Source organism: Penaeus vannamei, chromosome 34, assembly GCF_042767895.1.
Source record: "Penaeus vannamei isolate JL-2024 chromosome 34, ASM4276789v1, whole genome shotgun sequence".
Classification (NCBI taxonomy): domain Eukaryota; kingdom Metazoa; phylum Arthropoda; class Malacostraca; order Decapoda; family Penaeidae; genus Penaeus; species Penaeus vannamei.
Window position 1 is genome coordinate 5,884,151 of NC_091582.1, and position 15,000 is coordinate 5,899,150.

The 15,000-nt window shown below is 45.6% G+C and overlaps 1 protein-coding gene across 2 annotated transcripts in view; it reads right to left on the reverse strand.

The window, feature by feature from the left end:
- LOC113805342 (ATP-binding cassette sub-family G member 1) overlaps positions 1–15,000 on the reverse strand; it is a 50,156-nt gene that overhangs the window by 11,516 nt on the left and 23,640 nt on the right. The gene's annotated exons all lie outside the window — the stretch shown is intronic.

Consider the following 15,000-nt stretch of genomic DNA (forward strand, 5'->3'; position numbering starts at 1 on the left):
CACAGGATAATAACATTACTTAGATTGATAATTTTTTTTTTTTTTTCTTTTTAGGGGGATAAAATGGGATGAAGAAATCGATGAATTGGATAAAGGATTTCTTATGATAGATTAAAAATTTATTCATATATGTATGGAGATAGAGAGAGAGAGGGGTAGAGGGAGAGAGAGAGAGAGAGAAAGATGGAGAGGAGAAGGAGAGAGAGAGAGGGGTAGAGGAGAGGGAGAGGGAGAGAGAGAGAGGAGAGGGAGAAAGAGAGAGGGAGAGGGAGAAGGAGAGAGGGAGAGGGAGAAGGAGAGAGGAGAGGGAGAAGGAGAGAGGAGAGGGAGAAGGAGAGAGGAGAGGGAGAAGGAGAGAGGAGAGGGAGAAGGAGAGAGGGAGAGGGAGGAGAGGGAGAGGGAGGGAGAAGGAGAGAGGGAGGGATAAGGAGAGAGGGAGGGATAAGGAGAGAGGGAGGGATAAGGAGAGAGAGAGAGAGGGAGAAGGAGAGAGGGAGAGGGAGAAGGAGAGAGGGAAAGGGAGTGGGAGAGGGAGAGGGAGAGGGAGGGAGGGAGGGAGGGAGGGGAGAGAAAGAGAGAGAGAGAGAGAGAGAGAGAGAGAGAGAGAGAGAGAGAGAGAGAGAGAGAGAGAGAGAGAGAGAGAGAGAGAGAGAGAGAGAGAGAGAGAGAGAGGAAGCGTTCAATAAAAATCGTAAGATAAGGCTTATGAGTGGATAATCAGATTAAATTATCAATCAATTTTATGCTAAGGTGATAAAAAAAGGATAAGACAATCAATTAATCAGCTAAAAGTTTCCTACATGAAGGTAAATGAAAAAATATAATTATATTAGTTTTGGAAAACCACAAATTAATTTTAACATTGGTTTTATTTCAATCAATCTGGCTAGACATTGATCCCTTTTCATAACAAAATTAACCAAAACAGTACTATACTTATTGTCTTACTAAGAATGAGAAAATGACTTTAAGAACATGAAAAGACATGATGCAGAAGAGGATGATAATGGCGATACTAAAAAAAAAATGTAAACATAAAAAAACAATAACAAATCAATAACAATAATATACAGGAATTTCTCTTTATTTTCCCAGTGTAATTCATTAATTAAAATGGAAACATAAAACAAAAACAATACAAAAACATTAACAACAATAACACACAGCAATTTCTCTTTATTTTCCCGCGGTTGCAATTCATTAAAAGGGAAACGTAAAACAAAGACAAATACAAAAAAAAAAAAAAAAAAAAAAAAAAATGATACACAACAATTTCTCTTTTTTTTTTCCCGCGGTGCAATTCAATAAAAAGGAAAAAAAAAACATAAAACAAAGACAAATACAAACAAAAATTAACAACAATAACACACAACAATTTCTCTTTATTTTCGCACGGTGCAATTCCTCCGCGATTCAAAAGCGCGCGCCAAAATTGACTGACAAGGAACGGAATTTGCCGATGGATGCTGAACATCTGTCTTCTTCTCTGTCTGCTTTCTCTCGCATTCCTTTTTCGCTTAATTTAAATGCGATGACAGACAGACAGACAGATAGACAGATGGAAGGGAGAGAGATGGAGGGAGAGGGAGAGGCAGATATAGAGATAGATAGAGAGGGAGGGAGGGAGAGAGGGCGAGGGAGAGGGAGGGAAGTAGGGAGGGATGGAGAGAGAGATGGAAAGAAAGACAGAAAGAGAGAGAGAAAGAAAGAGAGAAAGAAAGAGAGAAAGAAAGAGAGAGAGAGAGAGAGAGAGAGGGAGAGTGAGAGAGAGAGAGAGAGAGAGAGAGACAGAGAGAGAGAGAGAGACAGAGAGAGAGAGAGAGAGAGAGAGAGAACGAGCGAAAGAGAGAAAGAAAGCCAAAGGGAAAAAGGAAAACAGAAAGAGAAAAGAAAAAAAAACGCGAGACAAAAAAAAATATAACACAAACAGTCTCAAAATCAAAGCACACACAGAGAAGCAAAAGGCAGAAAAAATCCCCCCTCCCCCTCCACCCCCCCCAAAAAAAAAAAAATCAACCGAACCACGAAAACAAAAGAAAGCGCAAAAGCGTGACTGTGACGCTGCCTGAGAATCCGTTTGTCATGGCAGAATTGGGGAGGGGCCGCTGAGCCACACGTACGGGCGGGGAAACCCAGAGAAAATTTCCTAAAGAGAATTTTTTCTTTTCTTTCAGTAGGAGGGGAATAAAGGCATAGACAATCTGGTGAGGTATGATGGCGAATGTTAGCTTATTATTGCCAAAGGGAAATTATTGAAGCGATTAAGACGTTCGTTATAAATTGCGTAACAATAATAAAATAACAACTCGTAAAGTCGAGAGGACAGACAAGGATAACGAGCCTATTACCAAATTGAAAAGAATTTTACACACATGACTAAAAAAGAGAAAAAAAATCTATATAATGAAAATAAACGAATGAATATATAACAAAATAAAAAAACAACAACTATACCAAGCCATATATATAATCTATTAATGAATTTCAAAACGAATAAATATCCCCACCAAAGATTAGATTTTTTTTAAGCATTAGACCCCTGTTTCCACGCTCCATATTTCGGCCAAACGACCATGCAACGTTGCAAGCAGGGGGGGTAGGGGGGTAGGGGGGATAGGGGGGGAGGTAGGTAGTGTACACAGATTTCAGCCGATGGATTTCATGCGGCAATTTCCCTCCTTTCCTCTGCAACCTTTCCGAGTCTGAATTTTGCATGGACATAAGCGCGGAATTTTTGCGTGAGAGACAGCACCTCGGCAGGCGTCCCCCATGCGACCTGAGGAGAGACTGAGGGCGCGTCTTCTCGTCTTTGGGACAATCTGGGCGGAGTGTGGGGGAGAGGGTATGGGCGTGGGGTGGGAGGAGGAGAAGGGTGGGAGAGGGGATGAGCGTGGGGGGAGGAGGGGAAGGGGGGAGAGGGGAAGGGGGAGAGGGGATGGGCGTGGGGGGAAGGAGGGGAAGGGGGGGAGAGGGTATGGGCGTGGGGTGGGAGGAGAGGAAGGGGGAGAGGGTATGGGCGTGGGGGGAGGAGAGGAAGGGGGAGAGGGGATGGGCGTGGGGGGAGGGAGGGGAAGGGGGCGAGAGGGTATGGGCGTGGGGTGGGAGGAGGGGAAGGGGGAGAGGGGATGGGCGTGGGGGAGGGGAAGGGGGAAAGGGGATGGGCGTGGAGGGGGGGACGTGGGGGTGGATGCTATTGCTCTTTTCTCGGTCTCTTTCCATTGCTTTCTTGCTGTCTCTCTTCTCTCTCTCTCTCTCTCTCTCTTCCTCTCTCTCTCTCACTCTCTTCCTCTCTCTCTCTCTCCCTCTCTCTCTCTCTCTTTCTTTCTTTCCCTCTCTCCCTCTCCCTCCCCTTTTACCTTCTTACCTCTCGCCCTTTTTCACCCTCTCCCATCTCTCTCACCTTCGTTGTTCTCACCCTATTTCTCTCGGCCTCTCTTTTCACCCTCGTTCTTTCTAACCCTCTTTCATATCGCTTTCTCTTCTCTCTTCTCTCCATTTTTCTCTCTCCTTTCTCTCCCTCTCCCTCTCTCTCTCTCTCACACACTCACTCTCTCTCTCTTTCTCTCTCTCTCCCTCTCTCTCACACACACACATAGAAAGAAAGAAAGAAGAAAAAAATCCCCCTACAAAAATGAAAAAAAAAAATCACCCCTTGCTTAATTTAATATATACTTGCTTAATCTAAATTAGAAAAAAAAGAAGAAAAAGAAAAAAGACCAAGAAAAAGAAAAAAGAAGAAAAGAGGAAAGGAAAAAGAAAAGAAAAAGAAATGGAAGGAGAAGAAAAGAATCGGCGGCTGCACCTTGGGACTCAAGTGGCCTTAATTCACACATTTTCTCGACGCGGCGGCCGGGGGGAGAGCGCGGGCGTGAAAAGGAGAGAAAGGGAGAGAGCGCGGGCGTGAAAAGGAGAGAAAGGGAGAGAGCGCGGGCGTGAAAAGGAGAGAAAGGGAGAGAGCGCGGGCGTGAAAAGGAGAGAAAGGGAGAGAGCGCGGGCGTGAGAGGGAGAGAAAGGGAGAGAGCGCGGGCGTGAAAAGGAGAGAAAGGGAAAGAGCGTGGGCGTGAAAGGGAGAGAGCGCGGGCGTGCAAGGGAGAAAAAGGGAGAGACCGTGGCCGTGCAAGGGAGATAGCGCGGGCGTGCAAGGGAGAGAAAGGGAGAGAGCGCGGGCGTGAAAGGGAGAGAAAGGGAGAGAGCGCGGGCAGTGAAAGGAAGAGAAAGGGAGAGAGCGCGGGCGTGTAAGGGAGAGCGCGGGCATGAGAGGGAGAGAAAGGGAGAGGGAGGAAAAGCGAGGAAAGGGGAAGGTAAAGAAAGGGAGGACAGGGTGAAGGAAGGAGAGAGAATGAGGGGATAGAGGAAGAGAGAAGAGAAAGCGACGTGATTGAGAGTTGGAAAGAACGAGGGTGAAGAGAGAGAGACCGAGGGAAATAGGGTGAGAACAACGAAGGTGAGAGAGATGGGAGAGAGTGAAAATGGCGAGAGGTAAAAAGGTAAAAGGGGAGGGAGAGGGAGAGAGGGAAAGAAAGAGAGGAAAGGGGAAAGGGGGAAAGGGGGAGAGAGAGAGAGAGAGAGAGAGAGAGAGAGAGAGAGAGAGAACGAAAGAGAGAGAGAGAGAGAGAGAGAGAGAGAGAGAGAGAGAGCGAAAGAGAGAGAGAGAGAGAGAGAGAGAGAGAGAGAAAGAGAGAGAGAGAGAGAGAGAGAGAGAGAGAGAGAGAGAGAGAGAGAGAGAGAGAGAGAGAAAGAGAGAGAGAGAGAGAGAGAGAGAGAGAGAGAGAGAGAGAGAGAGAGAGAGAGAGAGAGAGAGAGAGAGAGAGAGAGAGAGAGAGAGAGAGAGAGAGAGAGAGAGAGAGAGAGAGAGAGAGAGAGAGAGAGAGAGAGAGAGAGAGAGAGAGAGAGAGAGAGAGAGAGAGAGAAGAGAGAGAGAGAGAGAGAGAGAGAGAGAGAGAGAGAGAGAGAGAGAGAGGGAGAGAGAGAGAGAGAGAGAGAGAGAGAGAGAGAGAGAGAGAGAGAGAGAGAGAGACAGAGAGAGAGAGAGAGAGAGAGAGAGAGAGAGAGAGAGAGAGAAAGGGAGAGAGGGAAAAAGCGAGAAAGAACAGGAGAAAGAGAAAGAGAAATAGAAACAGAAATAAAAAAAAGATAGAAGGACCAGTAAATTACAATTAACCTACTGCACGCGTTCAAAAGCGCAGAAACCGTGCAACACTAAATTATGAATTAATTAACATGTAAAAAAAATGAGAAAAAAAAAATGCATTTGAAAACAACAATGATTAACTTTGCCTAGGTTTCCCCAGGTGTGAAAAAATACGATACAAAATGGTGATTAATGCATTTTTGGGCGCGACCAGAGAGCAAATAATTGGATTAATAAATACATCAATAGGTGAAAAGTAAATATCAATTAACTAAATATTTTTTCGTTTTTTTCCTTGCTTTCTCGTTTGCAAAGATAATGGTTACATCATACACCGCGTCCTATCATATTTCCTAATATTAATATTCTAAAAATAGGCAATAAATATGCTAACAATAAAGATATTTCTCTCAAAAAACATTCTCTCTCTTCCATGAATCACCCTTAAAGTTCATGAGTATATACAGCTTGCACGGAAACTAAACCTTACCGACAATTCATGAAAGATGAAGGTTAAAATTTGTCAGCATAACGCACTTTCCATGAAATTTTCGTGGATATATAAACATGACTGATGCATAGAAAGAGAAAGAGGAAGAGAATACAAGAAGAAAGAAGAATAGGGGAAAAGAGGAAAGGAGAAGAAGGGAAAAGAAGAAAGGAGAAGGGAAAAGAAGAAAGGAGAATAACTGAAAAAAAGACAATGGAGACAAATGACGAGAAGGAAAAGGCGGGAAAATGGGTTAACTTTAAATGAAACATTGTTTTTCTTCTGCTTCCACATTTCCTTTTCTCTCGAAGAAAGAAACTAAAGAGGGATGACAGATACACAGATAAATAAACAAACAAATAAAAATAAATACTAATAATAACATAAAAGGGATTGGAAAAGAAGCTTTAGCCCCGCGGTCACCCACCTTCGACTCTTGACTAAAACAAAGGTTATGGGTCGCGTTGCAGAAGATTCGAGAAGATTACACTTTCGCAATGCATCCGGATCGCATTTTGATTGGTTGATGGCGCGAAAATTGAATCAGTTTTCGAAGAGCAAACAGATGCTTCAGGTGTGCGCGGGGTGGGGGGCGGGGGGGGGATGAAAGGGAAGAGGAAGAGAGACGAGGAGAAAAAATAAAAAAGGAAGAAAGTAATGATGATGATGATGGTGATGATGATGATGATGATGATGATGATGATAATGATAATAATAATAATGGTAATAATAATAATAATAATAATAATAGTAATAATAATAGTAATAGTAATAATAATAATAATAATAATAATAATAATAATAATGATAATAAGACGAATAAGAAAAGGAAGAAAAAAGAAGAAAAAGGAGAAAAGACAATTCAAAGGAAGAGGATAGGAAAGGGGAGAGAAGAGGCGACGAGAAAAGGGAAAGGGGGGAGGGGACCCTGGGGGGGGAGGGAACACGAAATGATAAAAGAGTAGAATCTGTGATAAAAGAGTAGAATCTGAAACATTCCCAACTGCATTTTCTCTCGTCTTATCTCCACCTAACCCCCCCCCCCCCCGCCCCCAGCAAGCTCTCGGCGCCATTTTTAATCTTTGCGCATCCGCCACATCTCCCTCTCCCTCGCTTCTATTCTCATCCTCCTATTACAACATCCTATTACGAAATCCTCCTGCTCCCTTGGCAACGGCGCGGCCTCCGTTACAGCCACTGCACAGGAGGAGCCTTCCTTGCTTCAGCCACTCGTGCCAAAGCGCTGCCGGGGGTCCTCTTCGTCCTCCCGCCTCCTCCTCCTCCTTCTCCTCCTCGTCCTCCTCCTCTTTCTCCTTCTTCTTCTTCTTCTCCTCCTCCTCCTCCTTCCCTTCCTCCTACCCCCTCCTCCTCCTCCTCCTCCTCCTCCTCCTCCTCCCCCTTCTCCTTCTCTTCTTCCTCCCCCCCTCCCCCTTCTCCTCCTCTTTCTCCCCTTCCTGCTCCTGCTCGCATCTGCTCAGGATCCGCATCTGCTTACAAACCGCACCTGCTTGTGAAACCATTCCTGCTTACCACCCGCATTTGTTTACGAACTCTTCCTGCTTAAAACCCAACCTTTACCTGCCTACAACCCCCATCTGCTTAAGACCTGCTTATCAGTTTGCGAACCTCCTCCTACTGCTTTTCATATCCATAGGTGAGGTTGTGCCAAGAGAGCGGCGGTGAGTGAAGGCGAGAGAACGAGGTCTAATTCTCCTCTTGCTCCTTCTCCTTCTCTTCCTCTGTCTGTTTCTCCTTCTCTTTTTCTTCGATCTGTTTCTCCTTCTCGTTTTCTTCCTCTATCTGTTTCTCCTTCTATTTTTCTTTCTTTTTCTCTTTCTTCTTCTTCTTCTCTTTCTCTTTTTCCCTCTCTTCCTCTTTTTCCTTCTCATTCTCTTTCTCCTTCACTAGCACTTTCTCTTTATCCTTCTCCTCCTTTTTCTTTTTCTTATTTTTTTTCTTCTTATTTTTCTCATTCTCTGCACAGTGTTTAAGGACGAGAGAAATTATTACTTCTCAGGGGGAAAAAAAAGTGTTTCGAAGGAGGGAGAAAGAGAGAAAGAGAATGAAAACTGGGACTGAAAGAGGCGGGGGCGAAATCCCTGCTTATTTACGGATGCTGCTTTTAGCCTTTTTTCTTCTTCTTTAATAATAGTAATAGTTTTTGTTTTTTTAATATCTATTTATCTATTCTCTCTCTTTTTTTTTGTGTGTGTGGGGGGGTCATGGGTATACTCAAGTACGAAACAATACTTAAAATATACATGAATCGGATAAAAAGCATCGTCTGGGATATCTCGTCTGGCCTTGAGCACGCCCATTCCGCCACGCCCATCCCGCACGCCCCGCCCACCTTTGACCTGGAACGCCTCTCCTTAGCAAATCTTGCCCTCAACACAGTCCCTTCGCGTTTGCATTTCTGGGCAATTTTCCCCGCGGGTCGACTGGGCATCAGCCTTTGAGAATTACGATTGTATTTTAAGTATCAAAAGCAGAGAGAGAGAGAGAGAGAGAGAGAGAGAGAGAGAGAGAGAGAGAGAGAGAGAGAGAGAGAGAGAGAGAGAGAGAGAGAGAGAGAGAGAGAGAGAGGGGGGGAAGAAGGGAGGGAGGGAGGGAGGGAGAGAGGAGGGAAGAGGATAGAGGGAAAAAGAGAGAGAGGGAAAGAGAGAGAGAGGGAAAGAGAGAGAGAGGGAAAGAGAGAGAGAGGGAAAGAGAGAGAGAGGGAAAGAGAGAGAGAGGGAAAGAGAGAGAGAGGGAAAGAGAGAGAGAGGGAAAGAGAGAGAGAGGGAAAGAGAGAGAGGGAGAGAGGGAAAGAGAGAGAGGGAAAGAGGGAGAGGGAAAGAGGGAGAGGGAAAGAGGGAGAGGGAAAGAGGGAGAGGGAAAGAGGGAGAGGGAAAGAGGGAGAGGGAGAGAGAGAGAGAAAGAGAGAGAGAGAGAGAGAGAGAGAATGGAGAGAGAGAGAGAGAGAGAGAGAGAGAGAGAGAGAGAGAGAGAGAGAGAGAGAGAGAGCGAGAGAGAGAGAGAGAGAGAGAGAGAGAGAGAGAGAGAGAGAGAGAGAGAGAGAGAGAGAGAGAGAGAGAGAGAGAGAAGGAAGAAGGGAGGAAGGTATGCAGGAAGGATGAAAAGGGAAAGGAAAAGAAAAGGAGCAAAGACGCAAAAAGGATAAAGAAATGGCCTGATGGATTGAAGAACGTGTCCTGTCCGCCAGTCGTCACCTCACCCCAACCTCCCTTTTTCATTATTCTTTTTTTTATGCTGTTCCTCCTTCCTCCTTCCTTCTTCTATTCCCTCCTTCGCCACCCCATTCCTCGCCCTCGCTCCCCAACCTTAGCATCCGCGGGACAACAACCTAATCACAACGACCCCAGGAACACAGGGTCGTACTAATCGCTATCCGCCCAATCCACGGGTCTCTCGCTTCACTTGCACCGAATCTCCATCTTGTTGTTGCTGCTCCCACGTCCTTCGCTGTCCTTCGGTCGCATCACTAAGGGCCGCACTCGAGAGCATTTTCTCGGAGCCTTATCAACAGCGCCAGGCATAATTTTGTACCTATGGCTATTTTTTTTCGGCTGTATCAAGCAGGGAGAAGAATAAGAGTTACTGGTGTCGACGTCGCCAGACATAATTTTGTATCTATGGCTATTTTATTTCGGCTGTATCAAGCAGAGAGAAGAGTAGGAATTACTGGTGTCGGGTAGACCTCTCATCATAATCTAGTACCTATGATTGTTTTTGTTTTTTTCGTCTGTCCATAAACAAAATGGACTTCGTAGTTTCTGGCGTCGGCGTCGGGTAGATTCTCGACATGATTTCGTATCCGTGATCGTTTTTTTTTTTTTTCGTCTGCCCAAGAAAAAAGAGTTGTAAGCATTTTCTTGGAGCCTTATCAACAGCGCCAGACATAATTTTGTACCTATGGCTATTTTATTTCGGCTGTATCAAGCAGGGAGAAGAGTAGGAGTTACTGGTGTCGGGTAGACTTCGCGTCATATTCTAGTACCTATGATCATTTTTTTTTTCGTGTCCATAAACAAAATGGACTTCGTAGTTTCTGGCGTCGGTGTCGGGTAGATTCTCGACATGATTTCGTATCCGTGATCGTTTTTTTTTTTCGTCTGCCCAAGATGAAAGAGTTGTAAGAATATTCTTGGAACCTTGTCAGCAGCGCCAGACATATAATTTTGTATCTATGATTATATTTTCGTCTGCCCAAGAAGAAAGGAGAGTTGTAGTTACTGGGGTCGGTGTTGGGTGACTCTCCCCTTTCCTCGAAGACGCTTCAGGAGCAAAACGGGTAACATTTTCGTCCTCGAGAAGCCGACATTCGGGTGACTTTCGTCGGATCAGACAGTTGAGTCACGGGGTTTCTTTTTTTCGGACATGGCTATACGCCCCGCGATGTTTCCTTCTGCAGTCTCCGCCCACTGGGAGTGCTCACGTAGGCGCATGCGTCGACGGAGCTTCTGAACAAGCGCTATGATTGCTTTCTCTTTCTTTCCTGCATTCTTTCTGCTTTTGTTCCGCTCTTGCTTGCTTTTTTTCCGCCTACTCATATCCTCGTGACCTTGACGGCGACTTGAAGTCATAAATAGATGCATCTTGCCTTGTTTAATTGCCAAAAAAGCTGCATAGAAACAGCGGCAACAGAAAGAGAAGAAAACGAAAGACGAGAAAAGGGCGAGATAGACTTGCGACAGAAATCAGAAACTTGAACTGCCATTCACAAACAAAACTTTCCAAGAAGGCTTTAAAAAAAAAAAAAAGATGTATTTAGTCTATCGTAATGCTCTCTTGAGTAAGTTAGGCGATTCTGGTCGACATTATCTGTTTCTTTATCTCTATATTTGCTAATAATAATTTTAGAATGACAAATTATTCATTTATTCATACCCCTCCCTCCCTCTCTCTGTCAAAGTCTCTCTCTATCCTTCTCTCTCTTCCAACACTTTCTCTCTCTTTCCCTTTCTCCCTGTCTCTCCCCTCCCTCCCTCCCTTTCTCTGCCTCCCTCCCTTCCTGTCTCTCCCTCCCTCCCTCCCTTTCTCTCTTTCCCTCCATCCTTCAATTTCCATCCTTATTCATTCTATATATAAGACCGAATACACGATTTCAGATGTCAGTGAACTTTGACCTCCCGGCGACTATCAGTATAATAGGAAAAGAGATATGCGACTGAAAAAAAAAAAAATTGCATTGTCCTTTGAACAAACACATATGTATTTTTTCTTTATGTATTTGCATTCGTGTTTTGTGTTCTTGTTTGCTTGTTTGAATGCGCGTGTGTGCTTGCTGTACGTAAATCCAATTTAATATCTTGAAAAAAAATACAAAAACAGTTCCAAATAAAAGACAAACAGACGATTGACCTCATATTCGTTTTTTTTTTTTTTTTTTTTTTTAATAAAGTCAAAAGTGAAGCAACATTATTAAAATATTTAAATAATCCACTTCGCTTCCCATCCCTTTTATGAGAAGCGCAAAATAAGGAAGCAAAAGGTAAGGCAACCACGAAGGAAGGAAGGAAGAAAGAAATGAAGGAGACAAGAGATGAATGAAGAAAGGAAGTAAGGAATGAAGGGAACAAGGAGTGGAGGAAGCAAGACATGAGTGAAGGAAGATAGAAAGGAAGCAAGAGATGGAATAAATAAGTACTAAAAGACGGAAACAAGGAATGAAGGAAGCAAAGGATGAAGAAGCTAAGAAATGCATGGTAAGCTGGAGAGATGAACGAAGCAAGAAATGAAGTGAGAGAAGCAAGAGCTGACGAAATAAATAAATAAATGAGGCTAGACGAGGCGAGCATGGTAGGAGAGGGTTACGACAGAAAATGTTGAGCGAAGGTTCCGTGCAGGGGTATGGTGGGGGGCATGGTGGGGGTATGGTGGGGGACATGGTGGGTGGGTATGGTGAGTCGTGGTGGGGGCGTGGTGGGGACATGGTGGGTGGGTATGGTGGGGGTATGGTGGGGGACATGGTGGGTGGGTATGGTGGGGGTATGGTGGGGGACGTGGTGGGTGGGTATGGTGGGGGACATAGTGGGGGTATGGTGGAGTCGTGGTGGGGGCGTGGTGGGGCATGGTGGGGGCGTGGTGGGTGTATGGTGGGGGCATGTGGGTGTATGGTGGGGGCATGGTGGAGGGCATGGTGGGTGTATGTGGGGGGGACATGGTGGGTGGGTATGGTGGGGGCGTGGTGGGTGGGTATGGTGGAGTCGTGGTGGAGGCATGGTGGGGGTATGGTGGGGGACATGGTGGGTGGGTATGGTGGGGGGCATGGTGGAGGCATGGTAAGGCATAGTGAGAGCGTGGTAGGGGCATGGTGGGGGCATGGTGGAGGTGTGGTATGGGCATGGTGGAGGCATGGTGGAGGCATGGTGGGGCAAGGTGGGTGTTGGGGCACGGGGTGGGGAGACCGTGAAATGTAGGCATAAACGGGGGGGGGGAGGGGGGGGAGCACTCGGTTTGTTGTTATTGGGAAAGAAAGGCGGTTCTTTTGCTAAACTGAAACCGCTTTTCATTTGTTTCGAACAGTGGATCGTTGCTAAATTTAGTATATTCACTCAAATATCCACGTCGAATACCTATTTCTTTAGAATATAAATGTTCTCTGAATTTTGCTTCTATAGTTTTTTCCATCTTGCCAATAGCAGCGGAAGGTATGACCAATCCAGGTACAGCTTTCAAAACAGCCAATCAGAACGCTGCAATTCGAAAAAGCCCGAATAAAAGTTGACCAATCGCGGCGATCGATATGGCGAGAAATGGCAGCAATTCATCCCCTCGACCAATCGCAAAGCCAATATCGCGGGACGGCCGTTATCCCATCAGCCAATCAGCGTGACGGGCCGAGGGCGTGACAAGCGGGGAACATGTTGCAAACGTGCTGAATGATAAAGAGGTTTGTGACTTTCTGTGCTCCCTTCCTATTCATTCCTCTCTTTCCTCTCCCCCTCTTCTCTCTTTCTCCTTCCCCTCCCCCTCGTCTCTCTTCCTCCTTCCCCTCCCCCTCTCCTCTCTTTCCTCCCCCTCCCCCTCACTCTTCTCTCTTCCTCCCCCTCCCCCCCCTCCCCTGCAACACAGAAGCTGAAGTGAAGGTTTTTGTGAGAATGGAAGGTTCTAGATGTTTCTCAGGATGCGCAAGGGCTATTTTCTCTCATTTTCTTTCTCTGTCTTTGCTTCTGTTTATCTCAATGCTTTCATTTCCCTTTCTGTTTTATTTCTTATCTTCTTATATCTTAAGTATAATTTTCTTCCGCTCCTGCCCCTCTTCCTTCCTTTGCATTTCCTCTCCTCTTTGTCCTCTTTCTATTTCTCCTCCTCTCGCTCTCCTACTTCTTTTACGTCCCTCCTCCTCGCCTGCTTGCCCTCCTCCAACCCCTCTCTTCCTCCCCCCTTTCCTCTTCCCACTCAAACTCCTCCGCCTCCTCAATCCTCTCCGCCTCCACCCCCCCTCTCCCTCCTCCACCATCCTTCTCCAACCCCTCCCCCTCCTTCTCCAACCCCTCCTCCTGCCTTCTAACCTCCTCCTCCCTCTCCTTCCTCCTCCATCCTTCTCAAACCCTCCTCCTGCCTTCTCCAACCCCTCCTCCTCCTTCTCCATCCCTCTCCCCCTCCTTCCTCCTCCATCCTTCTCCAACCCCTCCTCCCTCCTTCTCCATCCCCTCTCCCCCTCCCCCTTCCTCCTCCATCCTTCTCCAACCCCTCCTCCCCCTCTCCCCTCCTCCCTCCCCCTCCCCACCTCCTCAACCCCCTCTCCCCTTCCTCCTCCTTCCTCCTCCACCCTCCTCCTCCTCCCCCTCCTCCTTCCCCCTCCTCCTCCAACCCCTCCCCCTCCTCCTCCCCCTCTGAGAATCTTCCCACCCATTCCCAGAGTTCCCAAAGTTCCCTCGCAGGATGCCGATTCCTGCCGTCGATGCTGTTCCAAGGAGTTCCGATCACTCGATCCCCGGAAGGAGGCGAGAGGGGAGTGTGGTGAGAGGGTGAGGGTGAGGGGAGCGTGGTGAGAGGGAGAGGGTGAGGGAGAGGGTGAGAGGGTGAGGGTGAGGGGAGTGTGGTGAGAGGGAGAGGGTGAGAGGGTGAGGGTGAGGGGAGCGTGGTGAGAGGGAGAGGGTGAGGGTGAGGGTGAGGGGAGGGAGAGGGTGAGGGAAGGGAGAGGGTGAGGGGAGGGAGAGGGTGAGGGGAGGGTGGTGAGAGGGAGAGGGTGAGGGGAGGGAGAGGGTGAGGAAGAGGAGGAAAGTGAGGAGGGAGAGAGGGTGAGGGAAAGGAGAGGGTGAGGGGATGAGGTGAGGGGAGAGGGGCAGAAAGTGAGGAAGGAGTGAGAGGAGGGAGAAGTGAGGAGGAGGGAGAGGGTGAGGAGAGGGGCAGGGGAGGGTAGAGAGGGAGAGGGTGAGGGGAGGAAAGAGGGTGAGGGGAAGGGAGAGAGGGTAGAGGGGAGCGTGGTGAGAGGAGAGAGGCAGAGGGTGAGGGTGAGGGTGAGGGGAGGGAGAGGGTGAGGGGAGGGAGAGGAGTGAGGGGAGGAGAGGGTGAGGGGAGGGTGGTGAGAGGAGAGGTGAGGAGGAAGGAGTGAGGAAGAAGGAGTGAGGAAGAAAGATGAGAGAAGTAGTAAGAAAAAGAGAAAGAGTAAGAAAGAAGAAAAAGTAAAAGAAGAAAAAGTAAAAAAGAAAAAGTAAGAAAAAGAAATCAAGAAAAATGAAATAAGAAAAAAAGAAAAAGTAAAGAAAGAAGAAAAATAAAGGAAAGAAAAAGTAAAAAGAAGAGTAAATGAAGAAAGAAAAAGTAATGAAAAAGAAAAAAATAAAAGAAAGAAAGAAAAAAAAGAAAGAAAAAGTAAGAAAGAAAAAAAGTAAAAGAAAATGTAAGTAAAAAAAGAAAAAATAAAAAAGAAAGAAAGAAAAACAAAAATAGTAAGAAAAAGAAAAAAAGTAAAAAAAAAGTAAAGAAAGAAAGAAAAAGTCAAAAAAAAGTAGTAAGAAAAAGAAAAAGTAAAAAAAGTAAAAGAAGAAGAAAAATGAAGAAAGAAAGTAAGGAAAGAGTAGTAGAAAAAGAAAGTAGTAAAGGAAAAATAGTAAGAAAAAGAAAAAATGCAAAGAAAGTAGTAAGAAAAATATAGTAGTAGAAAGAAAATAGTGAAGAAAACATAGTAAGAAGAAAAAGTGAGTAAAGAAAAATTAGTAAGAAGAAAAGTAAAAGTAAAAGAAGAAAAGTAAAAAGTAGTAAGAAAAAGAAAAGTAAAAGGAAATAGTAAAAGAAAAGTGAAAAAGAAGAAAAGTAAAAGTAGTAAAAGAAGAAAAAACAATAGTAAAGAAAGAAAAGTAAAAGGAAAAAGAAGAAAGAGTAAAGAAAAAAATAGTAAAGAAAGAAAAGGAAAGCAATAGTAAAGAAA